The sequence below is a fragment of the Mauremys mutica genome, chromosome 6 (genome assembly GCF_020497125.1).
Source record: "Mauremys mutica isolate MM-2020 ecotype Southern chromosome 6, ASM2049712v1, whole genome shotgun sequence".
Taxonomy (NCBI): Eukaryota; Metazoa; Chordata; order Testudines; family Geoemydidae; genus Mauremys; species Mauremys mutica.
Genome location: NC_059077.1, coordinates 126289886 through 126311734, shown reverse-complemented (window position 1 = coordinate 126311734; position 21849 = coordinate 126289886). Strand labels below are relative to the sequence as shown.

At 49.1% G+C, this 21849-nt stretch overlaps 1 long non-coding RNA gene across 1 annotated transcript in view; it reads left to right on the top strand.

Moving 5' to 3' along the window:
* Positions 1–2376, top strand: part of LOC123373186 — a 54629-nt gene extending 52253 nt beyond the window's left edge. Inside the window, exon 5 of the long non-coding RNA XR_006580603.1 lies at positions 2122–2376. This is a non-coding gene — a long non-coding RNA (uncharacterized LOC123373186). The remainder of the gene's footprint in view (positions 1–2121) is intronic.
* Positions 2377–21849: the final 19473 nt, after the last annotated feature.

The following is a 21849-nucleotide window of genomic DNA, read 5'->3' as shown; positions in this document are numbered from 1 at the left end:
CTTAATCAAAAATGTAGGAAAGGGATGATTTTAAATGTAACCTGAAATTTCCCAAGGAGCAGACACCAGCTTTCAGTGCTGTGACGGTAGAGGGGAATTGCCATTCAGCACATTAAAACTAGAGTGGTATTTCAGGTGGGACTTTCAGCAGCATTCAGCTGTGGCCTAATACTGCTCCCGTTGAAGTCAAGGCCAAAACTCCTACTGACTTCAGGGGGAACAGAGTTAGGCCAATGTTGAATGCTTTTGAAAAAACCCCTCCTTCTCCATTTCATTTCCTCACAGGGCCCTAACAAGTGATGCACACTGTTCCACTCCATTGGAGTTTGTTCAGTCAGTTTCTGCCTGTCATCAAAGACCCATTTCCTTCAATCCCAATTAACGGGCATGAGAAAGAGGTATCCCATATTAGCTGCTGTATAGTGACCTGCAGGTGGCCTGATACTTTTAAGTTATCCATGATTGTAGTTTTCAAAACTCCATCAGCTTCAAATTTCATTTGTACAATGGCAGTCCCATGGATGGGTCATTAGACTTGGGCTCAAGAACCCTGGATTCTGTTCTTGGTTTTGCCACCCATCTGCTGTGTCACCTCAAGTAAATCATTTTGTCTCTCTCCTTTCCCACACCTAACCCCTGTGTCTATTTAGATTGTAAGCTCTTTGTGACAGGAACTGCCTCTCATGGTGTCCATGAACCTCTGTCTTTGTATGGCACCCCCTTTCTGTAGTGACCGAGTGTCTCGCATTCTTTACTGTAACCTCCCAGCATCTCTACAAGGAAGGGAAGTGCTATCGTCTGCATTTTTTCCAAACAAGGCCCTGTCATAGAGATGCACTCACTGCTAGAGCGCCGCCTCCTGGCCACTTTGGAGATTAGCTCTTTCCAGGTGCTGCACCCGCCTTTGGTGATTTCTCCACCTGCCATTCTCTCTGACCCTGTGGCCCCTCTCACGCCCAGAGCTGCATCTTCTGACTTGACCGTCCAGCCAGGTCACTTGCGTTCTTCCTTTCCAGGGGATCCAAGTCTTTCAGAGCAAACTATCCCAGCAGGGCCGCCTCCAGGCACCAGCTGACCAAGCACGTGCTTGGGGCGGCACCTTGGGGCAGGGAGGTGCTCGGGGGGGGGGAGTTGTTGGGTTTTTTTTTTTGATTCCTCAGGGCAGCGCTGGAGGGTTTTTTTTGTTTCTGTGGCCCGGCGTTCGGGGGGGTGGGGCTTCGGGCAGGGCGGCGCAGGGCGCTCGAGGGGGCGGGGGCTTGGCGCGTCGCTCAGAGGGGAGGCGGGGGCTTGGTGCAGTGCTCGGGGGAGCGGGAGCTTGGTGCGGCACCCAGGGGGGCGGGGGCTTGGCGTGGTGCTCAGAGGGGGGCGGGGGCTTAGAGTAGCGCGGTGCTCAGGGGGGGCAGAGGCGTGGCATGGTGTGGCGCAGCGCAGCGCTATGAGGGGGCGGGGCTTCGGGTGGCATAACGCTCGGGGTGGGGCTTCGGGCGGCATGACATTCGGGGGCGGGGCTTCAGGGGTGCGCCGCTCGTGGGGGGGGTAAGGCGGGGCGGCACTCTTCTTTTTTGCTTGGGGCAGCAAAAAAGTTAGAGCCGGCCCTGTGTCCCAGGCAAACTACTTTCCACTGCCTGGTCTGTGCCACTTCCCCACTGACTGGTAGGGGACCCTGGGCCCACCCTCTACTCCGAGTTCCAGCTCAGGCACCCTCTGATCAGCAGCCAAGGTCTGCACTGTCCTATGCCTTGCCACTTTTCCCTGAGTCTTTCCAATGTGTCTGGTTCCCCCACTCTCTGGCTTTGCCAGTACCTCCTCCCTCCACCGCATTACAGGCCCATAGGGACTAAGGCCCAGACCTAACTCCCTAAATACCTTTGAGGATCTAGACCTAAGTGACTTGCCCAAGGTCACCCAGGAACAGAACCGGGGATCTCCCACAGGCGTGCCACCAAAGGCAGCCTTCCTGCTGTGCTTGGGGTGGCAAAAAAGCTAGAGCTGCCCCTGTTTTCCACCCAGGACACGGTGGCAGAAGTGCCTTTCTTTGCAGACTGGAATGCTAAAGCTGCAGCTCTAACTCTCTCCAGGCCAAGATTTGTATATGAAAAGTGCTCTCTCTCCTCCTTCCAGGGTCCTTGTCCCAAACACAGAAAAGCTGGAAAGCTAGAAAGAGCTGACTAGGATGACTGGGGTTCCATTGTATCAGATGTCGTACAACTACCTGAAAGACTTGGTATCTGACCCATGACTTACAACCCAATTCAAGACAAGACACAACAAGAGAGTGTAACCAACAAGAAAAGGGTAACAAACAGCTAGTATATGTGCCTAACTTGATCTATTTACTTGATGGTTCTGAATCATTCCGTTTTTAATATAAATATAAGCACTCCCAGTGGCACACTTTCTACCTAGCCATTGCCAGATGACAATTTTCTGTATGCATCATGGTGGAATTTATATTGACGAGGGCTTTGAAAGTGGAGAGTGACCTCATGGATTAGGGTGTTCCATGCACAGGGAGAAGAGACACAAAAATGATTTGAGGTCTGGAAAACATGACTAATGAGAGACATAAGGAGCTCAAGCTATAAAGCTTATCAAAGGGCTTGTCTACACTACAGGACTATTTCGAATCTACTTAAGTCGAATTTGTGGATTCGACCTTAATAAGTCGAATTTGTGTATCCATACTAAATACACAAATTCGAACTTCTGAGTCCACATTCACGGGGCCAGCTTCGACTTTGGAAGCGGTGCACTGTGGGAAGCTATCCCACAGTTCCCGCACTCCCTGCTGCCCATTGGAATTGTGGGATTTCCCCCCAATGCATGCTGGGGGAAAAAATGTGTCGTCATTGAACCGTCAATCCCGCCCTCCCTGTCTTCCTTGAAAGCGCCGGCGGGAAATCTGTTCGCGCCCTTGTCTGGTCGGTTACAGCGCGGACGCCACAGCACTGCGAGCATGGAGCCCGCTGCGATCATCGCTGCACTTATGGCCGTTGTCAACTCCTCGCACGTTATCGTCCACCTCTTCCACAGTCAGATGCTGAGAAACCGGGCGAGGAGGCTCCGGCAGCACGGTGAGGAGAGTGGCGCAGACCTCTCAGAAAGCAGGGTACGCCGGGCAGTGGAGATCATGGTGGCAATGGGTCAAGTTCATGGTGTGGAACGGCGATTCTGGGCCCGGGAAACAAGCACAGACTGGTGGGACCGCATAGTGCTGCAGGTCTGGGATGACACAGAGTGGCTGCGAAACTTCAGGATGCGTAAGGGCACTTTCCTTGAACTGTGTGACTTGCTGTCCACTGCCCTGAAGCGCCAGGACACAAGGATGCGAGCAGCCCTGAGTGTGCAGAAGCGAGTGGCCATAGCCCTCTGGAAACTTGCCACGCCAGACAGCTACCGGTCAGTAGCGAACCACTTTGGCGTGGGCAAATCTACCGTGGGGATTGCTGTCATTCAAGTAGCCCACGCAATCGTTGAGCAACTGCTCTCAAAGGTAGTGACTGTCGGAAATGTCCAGGTCATCATAGATGGCTTCGCCGCGATGGGATTCCCAAACTGCGGTGGGGCTATAGATGGGACTCACATCCCTATCCTGGCACCAGCCCACCAGGCCAGCGAGTACATTAACCGAAAGGGCTACTTTTCAATGGTGCTGCAAGCTGTGGTGGACCATAGGGGACGTTTTACCAACATCAACGTCGGGTGGGCGGGCAAGGTTCATGACGCGCGTGTGTTCAGGAACTCTGGTCTGTTTAGACGCCTCCAGGCAGGCACTTTCTTCCCGGACCACAAAATAACGGTTGGGGATGTGCAGATGCCTACAGTGATCCTCGGGGACCCGGCCTACCCGCTAATGCCCTGGCTCATGAAGCCCTATACAGGCGCCTTGGACAGTGAAAAGGAACTCTTCAACTACCGGCTGAGCAAGTGCAGAATGGTGGTGGAGTGTGCTTTCGGACGTCTCAAGGGGAGATGGCGGACCTTACTGACTCGCTCGGACATCAGCGAAAAGAATATCCCCGTAGTGATTGCTGCTTGCTGTGTGCTCCACAATCTCTGTGAGAGCAAGGGCGAGACCTTTTTGGCCGCTTGGGAGGTTGAGGCAAATCGCCTGGCTGCTGTTTACGATCAGCCAGACACCCGTGCTGAGAGAATATCCCAGCGGGAAGCGATATGCATCAGGGAGGCTTTGAAAGCGAGTTTCCTCGCAGAGCAGGGTAACCTGTGACTGTCCACTTGATTTTAAGAGAGCCTGATCATAAACCAAATTTCCCCCAGTTCCGAAGGACGTTTTAAAACTAAGGACATGTTTTAGTAATTAATAATAAATCTTTCGTTGACTTTGCATTTCTCTTTCTTCGTTGAAACATGGAAGCACTCTGTGCTGGTTAAGGTGTGCACTGATGGGTGGGTTTGCAGGAAGGGGCGAGGGGTGCCGTCTTTGGATAGGGGTTAACATGACGGCTGTGGGTTTGGGCGTTGGAAGGGGTGAGGGGTGTGGGGGAAGGGTGAGTATCTGCCCCTGGATGAGGTCTCTTTTTGGGGCTCAGGGCACCGGGGAGGATCGTGACTACGGTCCAAGTGCATGTGAAGGGAAGCCTGCCTTTACATTCTGGGATGTCAGGCACCAGGACCCTGCACAAGCATACACATCAAGGAAAGACCCGGGGCAGCATACACCACACAGACTGTCCCTGGTGCCTAGTGACTGCAGTCTGTGTGTGCCCTGCAGTTGACCCTGCAGCCAAGTCTGTAGCATGGCACTGTGGGCTATGCAGTGAAATTACAACCCCCCCCCCCCCTACAGAACAACAGAAAGTCTTCTGACACCAGAAACGTGACGGAAACAGTCAGTAACACAAAACCGCTTTTAATAATGTAGTACACAGTGGGGGGTTTAAACTTGGAGTTGGGACTGGTTGATGCTTTAAGGAAAGAGCTTGTACAAATTTACAGCGCGACAGTTGTCTCGAACATTATCGGTGTGCTGCGGTGCAGGGACAGTTCTCACGGCCCCTACCGCCCCTCCGTCTTGTCACTTTGGGTGAGGGGGGGACAGGACTTCTTGGCGTTGGAGGGCGGTTGCAGATGCACTGCAGGGGGGCTCTCTCCTCCTGACTGCGGTCTTGCAGAACATCTACAAGGCGCCGGAGCGTCTCCGTTTGCTCCCTCATTAGACCAAGCAGCGTTTGAGTCGCCTGCTGGTCTTCCTGCCGCCACCTATCCTCCCGTTCCATGTGTGTGCGATGCTGCTGACACAGGCTCTCCCTCGACTGTCTCTGCTCTGCCGCCTCCGCTCTGGAGCTGGCCATCAGTTCCTGGAACATGTCGTCCCTTGTCTTTTTCTTTCGGCGTCTAATCTGAGCCAGCCTCTGCGAGGGGGATGGCGGGGCAGTCCGGGAAGGACCCGAAGCTGTGTGATGCGAAAAAGTAGGTGATTTCCTTGAACAAATACATGTTTGCCAACAGTAAACACAGTCTAGTCAGTTTCAGTTAAGAAGACCAAACAGGGAACCAAGTCTCAGGAGATCTCGGAACTAGTCCGAGATTTCGGAATACGCTCTCATTGGCGGCGCGATTGCACTGGATAGCGCACAAGCGAGGAGAGACAGCTGCATCCCTCTTGCACAAAGTCCTGGTAAGCCTTACAGTACAGAGTGCTTATCAGTTACTGCTTAGCTGTGCTCTCCTGCTGGAGGCAATGTGCAAAGCAGAAAAGATGAGCGTTATGCGGCACCTCCCGCCAGTGAACGGGAAAGACCCCTGTATGCGTTTCCTCTGTGGCCTGCAACACGTGGCTGTTAAGCGAGGGTCATTCTTATGCAAAGTAAAACTCTGTTAAGCGAGGGTCATTCTTATGCAAAGTAAAAGTCTACCATGCACAATAGTAACGGTACACTAATTCCACTAATTAGATGCAGCACTTCCACAACGACATCACCCTGAGGCGTGTCAGGCGCACACAGAGAGAGCGGATGCTAACAGAAGCCCTGCACAGACCAGGACCATACGCTGCCATGCTTGTCGAGGCGATGGTCCCCCTGTACCTGAGGATGGCCTGGCGCGGAAGAGTGTGCTTCAACGGAGCACCCAATAAAGCACCTCTCCCAAGAAACCTCTTGCTGAGGCTTTTCCAGCTGCTCTCTGAGAGCTTTTTTGAACTATCCCCAGAGGACTATTGCTCCATTGCTGTTTGTGTAGACCTGCTGTTTGTCTAGTTTCATATTTAAAAATTGTTATATAGTATTTCTATTTTTATATATATCCCTGTTTCTTAAAAAAATAAATGTATCCCTGTTTGTAGCACTTACCGCCTGATCCTTCCCCTGATTCCGAGTCCGGGTTAACGGGCGGGGACGGTTGGTAGGGGATCTCTGTGAGGGTGATGAAGAGATCCTGGCTGTCAGGGAAAGCGGGAGTGGGTTCGATGTCGCCTGCGCCGTCCTCAACAGACCCTTCCTCATCTTCCCCATCGGCGAACAGGGAGGGGGAACTGTCCCGGTACACTATTCCGTCCTCGGAGTCCACCGTCACTGGTGGGGCACTGGTGGCAGACCCACCTAGAATGGCATGCAGTGCCTCGTAGAAGCGGCATGTCTGGGGCTGGGCTCCGGAGCGTCCGTTTGCCGCTCTGACTTTTTGATACCCTTGTCTTAGGTCCTTCACTTTCACGCGGCACTGCATCGCATCCCGGCTGTATCCTTTGTCTTTCATGGCTTTAGAGACCTTCTCGAAGGTCTTCGCGTTCCGCTTGTTGGAGCGCAGCTCCGAGAGCACAGACTCCTCGCCCCACACAGCGATCAGATCCTGGACTTCCCGGTCAGTCCATGCTGGGGACCTCTTTCTATTCTGGGATTGCCCGGACTCCTCTGCTGGAGAGCTCTGCATCGTTGCAGGTGCTGCGGAGCTCGCCCCGATGTGCAACCAGAACGTCAGATTCAAACCGCCCAGACAGGAAAATGAATTCAAATTTTCGCGGGTCATTTCCTGTGTGGCTGGCCAGAGAATCCAAGCTCGGAATGCTGTCCAGAGCGTCAACAGAGTGGTGAACTGTGGGATAGCTCCCGGAGCTGCTAAGTTCGATTAGCATCCACACCAAGCCTAATTCGAGCTAGCAAGTGCGAATTTAGCGTTACTCCACCTGCCGGGGTGGAGTACCAAATTCGAACTAAAGAGCCCTCTAGTTCGAATTAAATGGCTTCCTGGTGTGGACGGTTGAGCGGTTAGTTCGAATTAACGCTGATAAATTCGAATTAAAGTCCTAGTGTAGACCAGGCCAAAGAGAAGGTTAAGAAGCGATTAGATCACACAGACTATAAGTATCTGCACGGAGAGACGGCATCTGACACCGGGTCACATTGATCCAGCACATAATGGAATAACAAGATCCAACAGATGAAAGCTGAAGTAGGGAAAATTAAAATCAGACATCCGATGCAATTTTGTAGCCGCGAGAGTAATTAACCATTGGAACAGTTTGCCAGGGATGTGGTAAATTTTCCAGCAGCTGGAGTTTTAAATAGAAGTTATGGTTTTAAAAGGTATGTTTTAATTCAACCTTGATGCAGAGGTCCCTTAGACAGCAGGACAGATTAACTCCCTCTGCTGCAGGGACCACGGAGTGCAATCCACTCACTTGTGCTATGCAGGAGGTCAGACTTGATAGTCACAGTGGTCCCTGGTCCCATTTGGCTTTAAAACTACTTCTGGTTTTGCTGTGACAAATATTGGTGCTCTCCATCCACCTCCAGCTGAACAGGCCATAGCCCACAGACATTCCTCTACACAAAGCACACTAGCCACGCTGACCAATCTGCATGACCAAGGGGTGAACCCTTCAAAGAACGCCCACTTGCCCTTCTGCCGCTACGGTTCTCTCACCAGCATCTTGCTGAAACTTGGAAACACGTGTGTAGGAAAGAAGGGAGTGAGAGCCAGCAGGACATTATGTTTAATTATGTTAAAAGCTTCCTGTAAAATTCTCATTAATCACCTGGGTAATTCTTCCACATTCATCATTACCCGGAAATATTGGCAATTTTGTGCCTTCTATTTAAAGGCAGAGGGAATAATATTGTGTCTCCTTTCCCAGAAGGAACTGTGGGGGTTGGCTTGGCATAAAGGATGGAGTTTGATGGAGATTGTCAGCTGATTAGATCATGGTAGGGATGTCTGGGATACGGAGTAAGTAGCCACTGCTTGCAAATGGGCACGGTTATAAGGCGATTTCCCTGGGATTCCACTAGAAAAAGGACTCAGCCCCCAAGAGTTTGTCACTGGCCAAAGACTAAAAATGTGAATGATGGATTTTTTCAGGTCACTGGCAATTCCAAAAAATCGGGGAAATAGCTCTTGCAAATCTAAAATTAAAAACAAAATTATTTGGGGGCTCAAACAAAATGTTTAATTTGACCTGAAACAAAAATATTTTGTTTAGATTTTGAGCATTTTTAACATTTTTAAATGAAAGGAAATTTCTAAACAAAAAGTCAAAACATTTCACTTCAAAATGCTTGGACTTTTTTGAAATTGTTTCAACTTTTTTTTTTAACCCAACCAGTTTGGTGAAATTGACATGACTTTTCAAAATATTCTGTTGTCTCCAAATCTGCATTTTTACACACACACACACACACACACACTCTCTCTTTTTTTTTTGATGAAAACATTTCACCCGCCTCTGCTAATGACAGAATTTCACTGACTTGCAATCCAGTTTTAAGGGTTGGACTTCTTTTTAAAAGTATTATTATAATTAAAATACACTAGTTGTGGGAGCACCCAAAAGTGCAAAGCACGTTTCAAGCATACAAGGGCCTAAGCACAGACAACCAGGCAGGTAGATAGATCAGGGAAGGGGAACAACCGGGATTTTCTACACAGATCCAGGAGAGTTAGTACAGGCAACATGGCAGAAGTGGGTTTTTAAGGAGGGCTTGAAACTGGAGAGGGTAGAGGCCTTGCAGATGAATTCAGGGATGCCAAACCACACACGAGGAAGCTGAGTCGAAGAAAACATGGAGATGATTGTTCAAAGGTGTCACTCTGTCTGGTGTAGCTCACGACCGTGAGTACCTCCGGGCAGACTGTACGAAAACTGGCAGATACCGCACACTGATGGTGTGTTCTATAATTAGATTTCCCCAAGCCAGTAACAAATGTGAACTCCTGGATCACTAGAACAGTCTTACCAGGGAGTCACAGGCCGCCCCTTTAGACTCTCCAGACTATCCTGCCACCCAGACAAACTGGACTTAGTGATAATGGTAACTTACACCAAAAATCACACCACATTTAGGTTGCTCCCAGTCCCACTTACCCTAGATCAATTGGTGCTCCAGATCCTACACCAAAGACAACACCTGTAGCCAATCCTAGGGGGCGGGGGTCCAGGAAGGGGTCGGTCAGGGGACAAGGAGCAGGGCGGGTTTGGATGGGTTGGAGGTTCTGAGGGGGGCAGTCAGGGGATGGGAAGTGGGAGGGGGCAGATAGGGGGCAGGACCAGGCTGTTTGGGGAGGGCACAGCCTTCCCTACTCGGCCCTCCATACAGTTTCGGAACCCTAATGTGGCCCTCAGGCCAAAAAGCTTGCCCACCCCTGCAGTAGGTGCAAACTCTTAGATCTGAAGCTAAAGGAAATTATCTCTAGAGGCTTTGATAGTGAAACTGTAAATTAGGGCAGAGTCTGAGCCCCTCACTAGTACTGGTGAGCAAGCCCTTCACATGAGTGGTCCCATGAGAGTCAGTGACTTGGGTGATGTCAAAGGCTGCTTCCTGTTATGCAGGAAGTATTGGACCAAAATATTTAATAAAAGCGTCATCACAAAGCCGCCGTTACCTCATTGCTGGCTTGAGAAGGAACAGGTGTGTGTGCCATAGTCACACTTCTTACTCTTGTGAGTTGAACGAAGAAGAAGAAGAACACTGAGGGGAAAGGGGGATAAATTGGGGACCTACCATCACCATTTAGGGCTTGGGAGAGTAAAGGGGTGTCATTCAACCACTATTTTTGCAGTTCACGCACCGTAAACAGTCAGGCTGATAATGGTTAACAGTTGGGTTAACTGCCCAACAACCAACGCATGCTGAGTATTTGATTTAGAAGCAGGTAGCCTGTTGGTGATAGGCCTTTCCAGCAGCCACAGGCCACCAACGAACCAAATACACTGAGCTGCAGTCTATAAACCTCCCCATAGGCCTCAGTCCAGCAAAGAACTTAAACTTCATGCACAAGAGTAGTTGCCTTGACTTTGATTTCTCCCATCTTAAGTACTTTGTTGGATCAGGATGATAGCGCCAAGTCAACTCTCACTCAAGTCAAATGAAGTCTTTCCATTGACTCCACTGTGAGTTGGATTTGACCCTTAATGAGAAGGTCAAAGGTTTACAGTGTAGATTAATTTCACATAAAGCTGGTTGGATTTTTGCCCCTCACGACAAATATCATCAAAAATTACGTTTTCATTTTTCCATAAACATTTTCTTCAAAATTATTCAGGTTTTTTTTTTTAATTAAACTTTTTTAATGAAAACCCAATAATTTTAGATGAAAACAAGCATTTTCTGTTAATTTCTATTTTGTCAAAAAAACACTGTTCTGTTAAATAAAACATTTGGACAGGAAATTTGAGACAGGTTCTTGTTATGGGGAATGGTATTCCCCATTTACACGCATGTCCCCAGAAATATCAAGGTTTATTAATTAATCCCCATAAAGTGCATTTTCATGTAGGAGTGAACAATGAATTTCATTTTTAAAAGTGATGTCTATACGGGAGGCATAGCTTAGTGGTTTGAGCATTGGCTTACTAAACCCAGGGTTGTAAGCCCAATCATTGAGGGAACTGGGGTAAAAATCTGTCTGGGGATTGGTCTTGCTTTGAGCAGCGGGTTGGACTAGATGAACTCCTAAGGTCCCTTTCAACCCTGATATTCTATGACAGTTAAAGCTTCTAACTTTGCCAGAGCAATTGGTTTAAACCCTGAAGCATGAGGTTTCTTTATCTCTTCCCAAACTCAGTTTGTGCTAATTGTAATAACTCTAGATATTCTTGCTAGCTAGATAAATGTCCAAATTTTCAATCTTACTAAGTTCTTGGCCTTGACAACATCCTGGAGCAGTGAGTTCCGCAATATAATCACATGTTGTGTGAAAAAAAGGTTTTTATCAGTTTTGAATTTACCACCTTTTAATTTCATTGCATGTCCCTTTGTTCTTGTGTTCTGAAAGCTGAGTTACCTTGTGGAAAATCTTTGTGACTTTTTTATATTCTAAATTTTGTGCATGCATTTGAAACCTGTACATATTGTTCCACTCTCTGAAGCCTAATACAAGAAGGCATCATTTGGGGTAGCAGGAGGGATTTTTTCTATCGAATTCTGATAAACTTAAGTGCTGCTCATTAATTTTCCATGCCCCAAGAGTGCTTCTGGAATCAGCACAATAATTTTGCTTCCAGCTACTTGCATAAAATTTTGTCCTGCACTTTCGCTCTGTGTCATGTTGTCAGAATTATTATTTATTGCAGCTCGTAAAGGCTCTGAGGCTGGATCCTCAGCTGTGAAAATCAGAGCAGCTCTGATGACTTCAGTGGAACTGTGCCGATTTACATTAACTGAGGATCTGACCCACTGAGTACCCTGCACAAAGACCAAAGACTACTAACAAAGATCAAACTACTGCAGCAATGTGAAAGTGTGGCTGCAGGCTGCTTCTGAATAACTGATGGAAGGAAAGGGAGAAAGAAGATAAGAGTCCTTACAAGAGAGCTGTCAGTAGCCTGGCCCAAAACCCCAGTGTTATAAGATCTTGGGTTCAGCCCCTTCCCCTTTTCTATGCTGGGACTTTTTAAATCTTTTGTGCATGTTAATCATTAAAAACAATGTGCCACATTAGCTTCTCCCTAGACCTCAACACCAACCAGCTCTACACCCTGGCAGAGGCAGGCTGGTCTTCTGGTTCAGGTGTTGGCCTTGGGGTCAGGAAAGCTGGATTCTAGTTCTTAGATCTTCCACTAATAATACTAAAAACATGATGTACAACAGGGGTGGCCAACCTGTGGCTCTGAAGCCACATGCAGCTCTTCAGAAGTTAATATGCGGCTCCTTGTATAGGCACCAAATCCGGGGCTGGAGCTACAGGCACCAACTTTCCAATGTGCCGGGGGATGCTCACTGCTCAACCCCTGGCTCTTCCACAGGCCCTGCCCCCACTCCACTCCTTCCCGCCCCCTCCCCTGAGCCTGCCGTGCCCTCGCTCCTCCACCCCAGAGCCTCCTGCACGCCACAAAACAGCTGATCAAGAGGTGCAGGGAGGGAGGGGGAGGTGCTGATCAGTGGGGCTGCCGGTGGGTGGTAGGCGCTGGGAGTGGGGGGGAGCTAATTTGGGGGCCTGCTGACGTATTACTGTGGCTCTTTGGCAATGTACATTGGTAAATTCTGGCTCCTTCTCAGGCTCAGGTTGGCCACCCCTAATGTACAAGAATAAAAACAAAACCAGCCAGCTGGTCTGGGGCAGTTGCCAAAGGAAAGCTGCAGTGCTGCTTTCCTACGAACAAGGTGTGACGAGTCAGTTGTGAGTAGCAGTGCTCACAAGTCCTTAACCTGGTGTCTACCAGCAAGGATTACTGGCTGCTCCTGGACCCAGAGGAACCCTGGAATGGCAAAGCGTCCTTCCTGGATGTGCAAGTACCTGGGCTCCTTTTGAGGTAATCACCCTTAAACAACTTGGTGGATGGAGAGCTACGGTCTCCCAGCACTGCCTTGTATCCTTCCGGAATGGGGAGGGTGGCTGTGACACTTCCCAGAGGTACCCATGGGTATGAGGCACCTTGCTACCACCTGCCATTAGCATGAGAGAACCTCATCTACCACTGGCAGACAAGCACTCCCCTATCAGCCCACATGTGCTCCAGCCTTCGCTGCCCCTCTGCATGTCCCTCTGGAGTGCCAAGTCCCTTTTCCAAGGACAAGTTTATTATCGCAGAACAGAGATTCAAATGATAAGTTAGTAAGAATATTAGAAACAAACGGTTACATATAAAATAAATCTTAATGCGCTTACTATAGCCTACAGGTAGCTCACGGGACAGGCCTCTGTCTCCTATAGGTAGCTCGCCCCGAGTCCTTTTCCTAGAGTTTTCCACCAGGATTGTTGAGAACTTTCATCAGGTCAATCTGGCTAGCAGCTTGTCTTCACAGACCCAAGGATGAAATCTTATCCCCTCTTCACTTCTGTTATGCAGTGACAGAAATATGGTCCCTTACCCCGGGCAGGTCCCTCTTCAGAGGCTTATCTTGGGGTTCCTTTGTCTTTGTAAATCCTTGGGCCTGCACCTGGCCCAGACAGTAAATAGAGCCTGTCTCAAGGCATGTCCACTGGTTTTTATGCTGATTGAGTTGGCCCGGAGGCATACAATACAGTTTGCTATCCCTTTCCTGCCTAGAATCTGTTTATCGCCTTCTGGTGGACCTGTCTTAATTTATAGCCTTTAAGAAGTTAATGTTCTGTATACATACATACTCCTTACACCTTATCTGCACATACATTTCACAACGAGTATGATGACAGTGTGACACATACTTTCAACAGAGACCATACATGACCCCTTTTGGTGAACCGAGGGGATCCCTGTACCCAGGGGCGGCTCTACAAATTTGGCCGCCCCAAGCAGTCATGCCCGGGAGGCGCCCCCGAGCCGCGGGAGCAGCGGACCTCCCGCGGTCATGACTGCAGAGGGTCCGCTGGTCGCGCGGCTCGGCTGGACCTCCCGCAGCTGTGGGCGGTTCGCTGGTCCGGTGGCTCCGGTTGAGCTGCCGCAGTCATGCCTGCGGGAGGTCCAGCCGAGCTGCGGGACCAGCGAACCGTCCGCAGTCATGCCTGCGGCAGGTCCGCTGCTCCCGGGGCTCCGGTGGACCTCCCGCAGGCATGACTGCGGCAGGTCCGCCGGCCCAGCCTGCCGCCCCCCCGGGAAAGGGCCGCCCCAGGCGGGTGCTTGCCCCGCTGGGCTCTGGAGCCGGCCCTGCCTGTACCCCTACGTACCCCTGTGCGCTCTGCCAGTTGGCATTAAGTGGTTTCTCAGTCACAGGGGCTAAGCTTAAACCTCTAAAAACTAGGTGATAAAGAGTTTCGGGCATGCGTCTCCTGTCACACAGCTCTGCACCTTGCAGCTGGTTTCTCCTCCTCACTTGACCTTGGGGCTTGAAATTAATTCCAATGAAGAGTTTTTATTAGAGTTAGAATACCCTCAAATACCTATTTTAACCATTAGATCTATACACACATGTCACTCGGGATAACAGGGCTCAAGAGGGAGAGCTATTCAAGGATTAATGCAGGTATTTAAGGGTAAATACAAAGGCTGTGTCTACACTGGACTCCCCAGTGATATCACCCACTGGTGCACAGTTATGGGTCCAGCGCCAGAGCCAGTCTAGACAATATGGTGGTTTAAACACTAGAGAATTCTGGTGCCTTGTTTATGCTAGTGCTGCCACAACTGCTATCACCAGAGGAGTTGCACTGGTGATAGTGCAAAAACAAGAGATTTCTCCACAAAAAAAAAAAGCGAGAGAAGATAAGGCCATTGAGATTAATTGAAGCTCACGTGCACACATGTGAAAATATATTCTACCCCTTTCCCACACGTACCTAATCCTCTGGACTGGCCAAGTGAAGGCCAGCTACCACCCATCTTCTTCCTACAAAGGTTGGAAAGAAAAGGTGTTTTCCTGCAAGCTTTTGCCATGTGGCTCTATCACTGCTTCACTTACTGACAAAGCTAGACAATGAGCTCATTATTCTCCTCAAATAAACAGAGTTACCAGCTCTTAACAGCAAAGGCAATCTCTTTTTATACTCCCACTGAGCCGGATTCTGTTACCTTCTCAGACTGTGCATTTGGGCTGGTTGTTATTCTGATTGATATGTGATATTTGGCACTTTATTTTGTATTGTTCAGCATTGAAATCCTTTGTCCCAGGCACTGTATCACTGTGCTAAAAATGGAAGGATGTAGCTAAGGCACTGAAGACAGCAAATCTGTACTGTTAGAGTTTTTGTTTTCTGCAATCTCCAAGCCAGAGTGTCTCGTCCTTGTAACTTTTGGATGTTATGTTCTTTGTATTCCATTCCTGTACTCAGGTATCTGATGAATTTTGAAAATATGCACCCATCTGAATAGACATAGGTGTGATGCAAGCCTTTTTTTATTGGTCTAAAGATATATAATTAGCTGTTTATGAGACAGATTTGTATTTCAATCTGACCAGGCCCTTTTTTAACTCAACTACTTTGAAGTGTTTGTGGGCCAGATCCTCAGCTGGTTTAAATCAACATAGGTCCATTGATTGCAGTGAAGAAATGCTGACGATCTCGGCCTACCTTTCTCTATCTGCACTCTCATAGCTCCCCTACCCTTGTGTTAATTCCTTTTCAGATCTGTGAGGCTGAGATTTTCAAGGCCACTGAAGGAATTTGGATGATGCATTCCCCTTGAAATGAGTGGGAGTTGGGCATCCAGGGCCCTCATTGGCTTGGCAGATTTCCCCATCGTGTTTACTAGGTGAAATGGATCAGTTCTGTAGCTACAGCAATGAGAGACTGATCCAAAGTCCATTGAAGTCAAGGGGAGTCTTTCCATTGATTTCAGTGGGCTTCATAACCGGCTCGATGAGCCTCCAGAAGTACTTTGACCTCTTCAAGTCCTTATTTAGCATCTCCTAACTCTGCCTGTTTCTCATGCACCATATCTTAGTAGCACAGTCCTGACCTCCTTGGTTTTATAGTGCTGACTCATCATCCACCTACTTCCCCCTGGAATGTTCAACACGATCGATTGATTGTAACTCATGTTTCTGCCCTTTATTTCACTTCCCTGAAATTAATATTGCTGTTATTTGAAGAGCACATTACAGCGTCTGCCTTGTCTGGTGCTATTTTTACACACAACTCCCAATCACACGGAACCTTCTCAAACTTGCCTTGCTGTTGCTTTGTGATATGTTCATTTGAACTTTAGCATGTGTTCCATAAACAGCGGTTCTACATTAAATAGCTCATTTGGCTTTGGTTATAATCCACCATATTCCAAGCCCGGCATACACTGGAGATGTGTAGGGTGGCTTTCATGTCTGGTGGTTGTGCCAGAGACAGACTGCAGGGAATTGAGACACTGGGTTATGGAGTTTTCAGACCGGTGGGTGGGTGGTCTAGAAGCTCTGAACAACTTCTCCCCTTCTCTGGCTGCCACAGATGATTGGGAGCTCTGGAAGTAGTTGAGTGATCAGCCTCAGCTTTTCAAAAGGCAGCTATCACAGTAGGGTCTAATACCCAGATACTGCCCTATCTACTTATTCCAGAGTATCGCTGCATGCTCTTGGTCCCTAGCCCTTAGCAGGGAGCCAAGCACAGTCTGTGTGATGCCTACTTGCTCATAGGAAGAACATATGCAGGCCCAGTGTGATGTAATGAGGATTGTGTTAGAATTGCAAGCTGTCACTTTAAGATGGGCAAGGAAGGGGAGGTTTCTGGGCTTACTTGTAAGCGACGGGGCTCTGCAGGGAAGCCTTGATATGGGCCTCAGCAGTCAGTCTGCAAAGAGTCAGCCTAGAGCAAAGTGGTGAGAATTGTGCCTCTCTGCCTCAAGGAGCAGCCTGCTTTGTCTCTTTCTGTTTTGGATCCTTTGTATTGTTGGCTTGAATTCTAGGAATTCAAGCAGTGTTACCCTGCAACCTTCCAGCAAGAGTATTCTATGTATTTTTAATCTAAATTCTCTGTTTGTATGCCATAAAAAATATAACACCCATATGCATATGGTATTTGGAGCAGATCACTCCAAAAGGGAGTTACTGCAGTGGCCAGGACCTTGTTGAAGGGACAGAATGTCATGGCTCCATAACCAGTGAATAAGGGAGGGAGAGTGACTAAGAAGAAACAATGCTCTCTCATTGGCTATATGCAAATCAGCCACCAAGTGAAACCCCTAATGATGCAGATTAATGGCTTTGGTGAACAGAACATAAACATAACATATGATCCTGTGTCATATCACAGAACACAGGGAGGGTCAGATTGAACTGTAGAGATCCAAAGGGTCTACCAGCCAATTACATCCATGAGCCCCCCCACACACCCCAGAACACAGCAGGTACGTGCCACTGTCAGCACAGTAAGATATTACTCTCCTTTTGAATGATCACAGGTCCAAGGAGATTGGGGACAAATGAGTACATGGGAGAATGGACAAAAACGCATTGGACCCACTCTGGAAACACTGCTTGGTGCTGTGCTGCCATTTTAAGAATTTTAGAGATGTGGATGTGCAGTTTAAAAATTAACAAAGGAAACTTCTTCAGAGTGGCTGGGCCTGTTGACAGGGGATCACACCCTTTATTGCCATTTGTATGACAGCAGCACACAAAGGCCCCACCCAGGACCGGGAAGCGCAGTACACATACCTAGGGAGATACAGCCTCTGCCCTCACAGTCTACACAGGGTAGTATCATCTCCATTTTACAGATGGAAAACTGAGGCATAAATTGTTTACATGGCTTGCTCACGGTCACTGCGGCAAAACTAGGAATTAACTCCACCTCTCCTGTGTCCCAGTGTGATGCCTTTACCTGAGGGAAATATCCTTTATGCATGCAGCGGGCTTCGTCCAAAGCCCCCTTCTTCTTTTCCTTCCATGTCACTCAGAGGCTCCTATCCTGTGGCAGTGCTTCCTTTGGGTACACAGGCTGGTTGCGGATCCTCCCAGAGTCCATTAACACCACCCTAGGAACAGACAACAAGGGATTGCTCAGGACAGATTTGAGACAACCTTTTCCCTGAGGGTGAGCTGCCTCCATTGCTTTCCCAGCAGTGGTACGGCTGTGGGAAGGGATGCACAACGTTTATCACTGACGAGGAAGAGACTGGTTGCGAGGAGATCCCCACTAGGTAGCATCAGCACGGCCACATTCACTACAGATGGGCCCAAGCCATGAAGCCCAGAGGCAGGTGCGAACTGCTGCCTATTTTTAGGAACATGTTTGAGCTCTTCTCCCCTACCCTGTGTAAAAGGCAAACTCGGACAGGCCTTGTCCTTCCAGTTCATATTTTCTGTGGAATAACGAGAGGCATTCCCCTCCAGCGTGTCCATCACACTGAATCTTGAACGGGAGAGCTGACGATACAGCCTCAGTCATGTGAATTGGTTTTCCTAGTCCTCTACCTGCTGTGTGGCAAAGCTCAGGGATAATATTCCAGACAGTTATTGCTGGTGATGGGACTTGGGCACAGTATTGCCTGCAGATCATGAAGTCCTTTGAATGGACTTATGCAAGGGCAGCTCTAGGTATTTTGCCACCCCAAGCACGGCAGGCAGGGTGCCTTCGACGGCTTGCCTGCGGGAGGTCCCCAGTCCCGCGAATTTGGCGGCAGCCTGCAGGAGGTCCGCCAAAGCCGCAGGACCAGCAGACCCTCTGCAGGCATGTCACCAAAGGCAGCCTGCCTGCCGCCCTTGTGGCGACCGGCAGAGTGCCCCCCCCGTGGCTTGCTGCCCCAAGCACGTGCTTGGCGTGCTGGTGCCTGGAGCCACTCCTGAACTTATGGGAAAAAGGGAAGGGCCCCTAGTTTCAGTAGGGTTCTTGTGGTGGAGGTGAAATGGATTTCATTCAAGAATGGGCTGGAACAATTGAGGCCCAGCAGGCCCCCCTTAGCCCACTCTGAGATATGCTGGGCATGAGCATCCCACTAACACCTGGGCGGAGCTTTTTAAAAGGCTCCAACTCCCCTAAGGGTACGTCCATACTACCCGCCCGGGTCGGCGGGTAGCGATTGACTTCTCGGAGTTCGATATATCGCGTCTCATCTAGACGCGATATATCGAACTCCGAACGCGGATCGACTTAGGAACTCCACCACCGTGAACGGCAGTGGCGGAGTCGATGGGGGAGCCGCGGACTTCGATCCCGCGCCGTCAGGACGGGTAAGTAGTTCGAACTAAGGTAGTTCAAGTTCAGCTATGCGAATACTTGCGTACCTTAGTTCGACACCCCCCCCCGCCGTAGTGTAGACCAGGCCTAACTGGACAGAGCCAGAGCAGCAGTGGGGGCAGGAGGGCCATGTGGGCTGGCCTGGTCCCTCTTCCTGCTCCCTCCCAGACGATTGGGCACCAGGCCCTCATTGGTACTCTCCCAGCCACGCCCCTCCAGCACTTCTACAAAGGCCCCAGCCCAGCCCTAAAGCCACTCCACCGAGGATAGCAGCGCCATGGTGGCAGCAGCAGCAGCTCCAGCTCTGAGACCCCTCTGTGTCAATGGAGCAACCTCACGTGAGCTGGTAGCGGGGAAGAGGGGATGGGCCTGGAATCCCTGCACTGTGTTTGGAATGGATTCTGGGGAAGCTTTCGCTGGAAAGCAGGTTGTGGCTATGGGGCAGATAAAATTGAGGGGTTGGGGGAGAGGGTAAAAAACCCTGTGTGCAGGGAATGGCAAAGAAAAACACAGGCAAGGCGTTAAACCAAGTGTTGAAAAAGGGAATAATTAGGAAAGAGCAGGCGAAAGGCAGTGGGGAAGCGTGAGAAAAAAGCATTGTGGCCAATCCCTTTATTATTCCTTGTATTCTGGTAGTGGCTAAAGGCTCCAGCCGAGACTGAGCCCCGTTATGCTAGGCGCTGTATGGACATGGAGCAAGAGACAGTCTCTGCCCCATAGAGCTGACCACCTAACTAGACCACCTAACTAGACCAGGCAGGCACAGAGTAAGAGGGGGAATGGTGGGGAAGTGACTTGCCCAAGGTCACACATGAAGTCTGTGGCAGAACCGGCATAGAGCCTCTCCCCTTAATTTCCTGAGTCCAAAGCCAGGGCTATAAGCACTGCCCTGTGCTGCCCCATTCCTCTCACCCTGGGCTTGCATTTAGCCTCCAGTCCCGCATCAGGATCCGCTAGCCAAAGCCCCCCTGCCCTTGTGCAGTTCCGGTGGAGAGCGTCATGTACAGAGCAGCATGCAAGAAGCCATTTGCAGTGCAGCCGCTGGAAGAGTTATTGGCTCTGCAGTTCCCAGGAACAGTGCAGCAGCCTATGGAGCACCATCTACTAGCCCCTCATGTGTGGACTATTTACACTTGTACAGAGACCGCGCACTCCTGTAACAATTCCACTGATGTCAATGGAACTCTGCAGATCCCCGGCGCAGGACCAGGGCCTTATATTATAAACTATTCATGGTGGAGATGCGTCTTTACTCTATGTCTGCAGGTGCCTAGCACCTGTCTGATAGATGATAATATTAGCCCTGATCTGGGAACTGCTCCAGGCAGAGGAATATATCGTTGTTGTGACGATAACTCATGGCATTTTTGAATATCATGGATGGGTCTTATTGGAACCCTCATGTGATCACTTCACTACCAGCACCTTGTCCTGCTAATGAACCTTACTTGCTACTGTCGTAGTCATGGCTGTTATCTTCCAGCATGTGTGTGTCTGTGTCTAAGAGAGAGGGATAAATGACCGTCTGTTTTCACTTTTAAAAAACTCTGCAGAGTTCCTCGAGCCTTTTCCTTTGTTTGCTCCTCTGGTGACACAGTTGGCAATTCAAACCACCTGCAGTAGAGGTGGGAGTGGGACACTGCACATGGACCTCCAGTGACCCAAGTCAGCCAGCATGCATCCCGGGAGATCTTCTTGTGTTGAGTGCACCTCTGCACAGCTAGAAGGACTGGTGTTGCACCATTTCTCAGACCGTTTCTGCTTCCGTAGTGGCTAGAAGTGCTAGGCAAGGGCTTTTGTCATGACGTCCTTCCAGCTGGCTGGAACATTAATATCTTAATTAGAGATTTTTAAAAAAAGAGAGAGAGAAATCTGGAAGGCTGCGAGATCTTAATATAAAAAATAGCCAGGTATTGCTGGCACCAGGCTGCTTAATCCACTTAACTTGGCAGAGAGAGCTTTGTAGCTGCAACACAGATGCATTTGGTAATGCATGAAAAAGACAGCAATCTATATCTGCAAACACATTACAGCAGATCTGGATTGGAAACCAAACTAAAAGCTGATGTTACATTTAGGAGGTTGGCATTTTAGACAAACATGACTGGGTCTTTCCTTTCCCCCTTTTTTTCTTCTTTTTCACTCAATCTCTCATTTCGGTCTAGTGTTTTGATTAAACAGCTACCAAATGGCTAATCAAGTAACTAAACAATGCAGGTGCAAATGTGGTCTTCACTGACACGTGATTGGTTGGATTCTTTGCTCTTTCATCTTCCAATACACCTCTCCAATACCTCTTTTAAAGCAGTAGTGTGAGCCATACAGTTAAACACCCACATGACTGTTGCTAGAATTTAAACTTGAGCTTTTAACAGAGTGGGGTGGCTTTCAACACTCTTCCCTATGGAACACAAGTACTACAGCCTCATTCTCCCCACAAATCAGGGGACATCGTAACTTGCTCTTGGGATCAGATGGGCTTGAGCAGAAAAGTTCTGCTCTGGAGTGGATACAGACATGCAAAGAGGTCCTGGGTGTTCCATGCCCAAAGTCTTGACTCATGCCTATCTGTCAGGAACATACTGTATCATTCTTATCCAAGCACAAACACGTCTTGTGTTTGTCATTGTACACTACAGGCTGGTGTAAGCTGATGTCAAGTCAATGGAGCTGTCAGTATTGTCAGCCCCAAGTGTTGAAAAATAATGAGTCCTCCCCCTCTCTCCCCGCCAAATAACTGAATTTTCAAAATAATCAATAAGGAATAGCCAGCATGGATTTATCAAGAACAAATCATGCCAAAGCACCCTAATTTGTTTCTTTGTCAGCTGGCGGGATCGAACATTGGGCCTTTGGAGCTAAATGCATGAG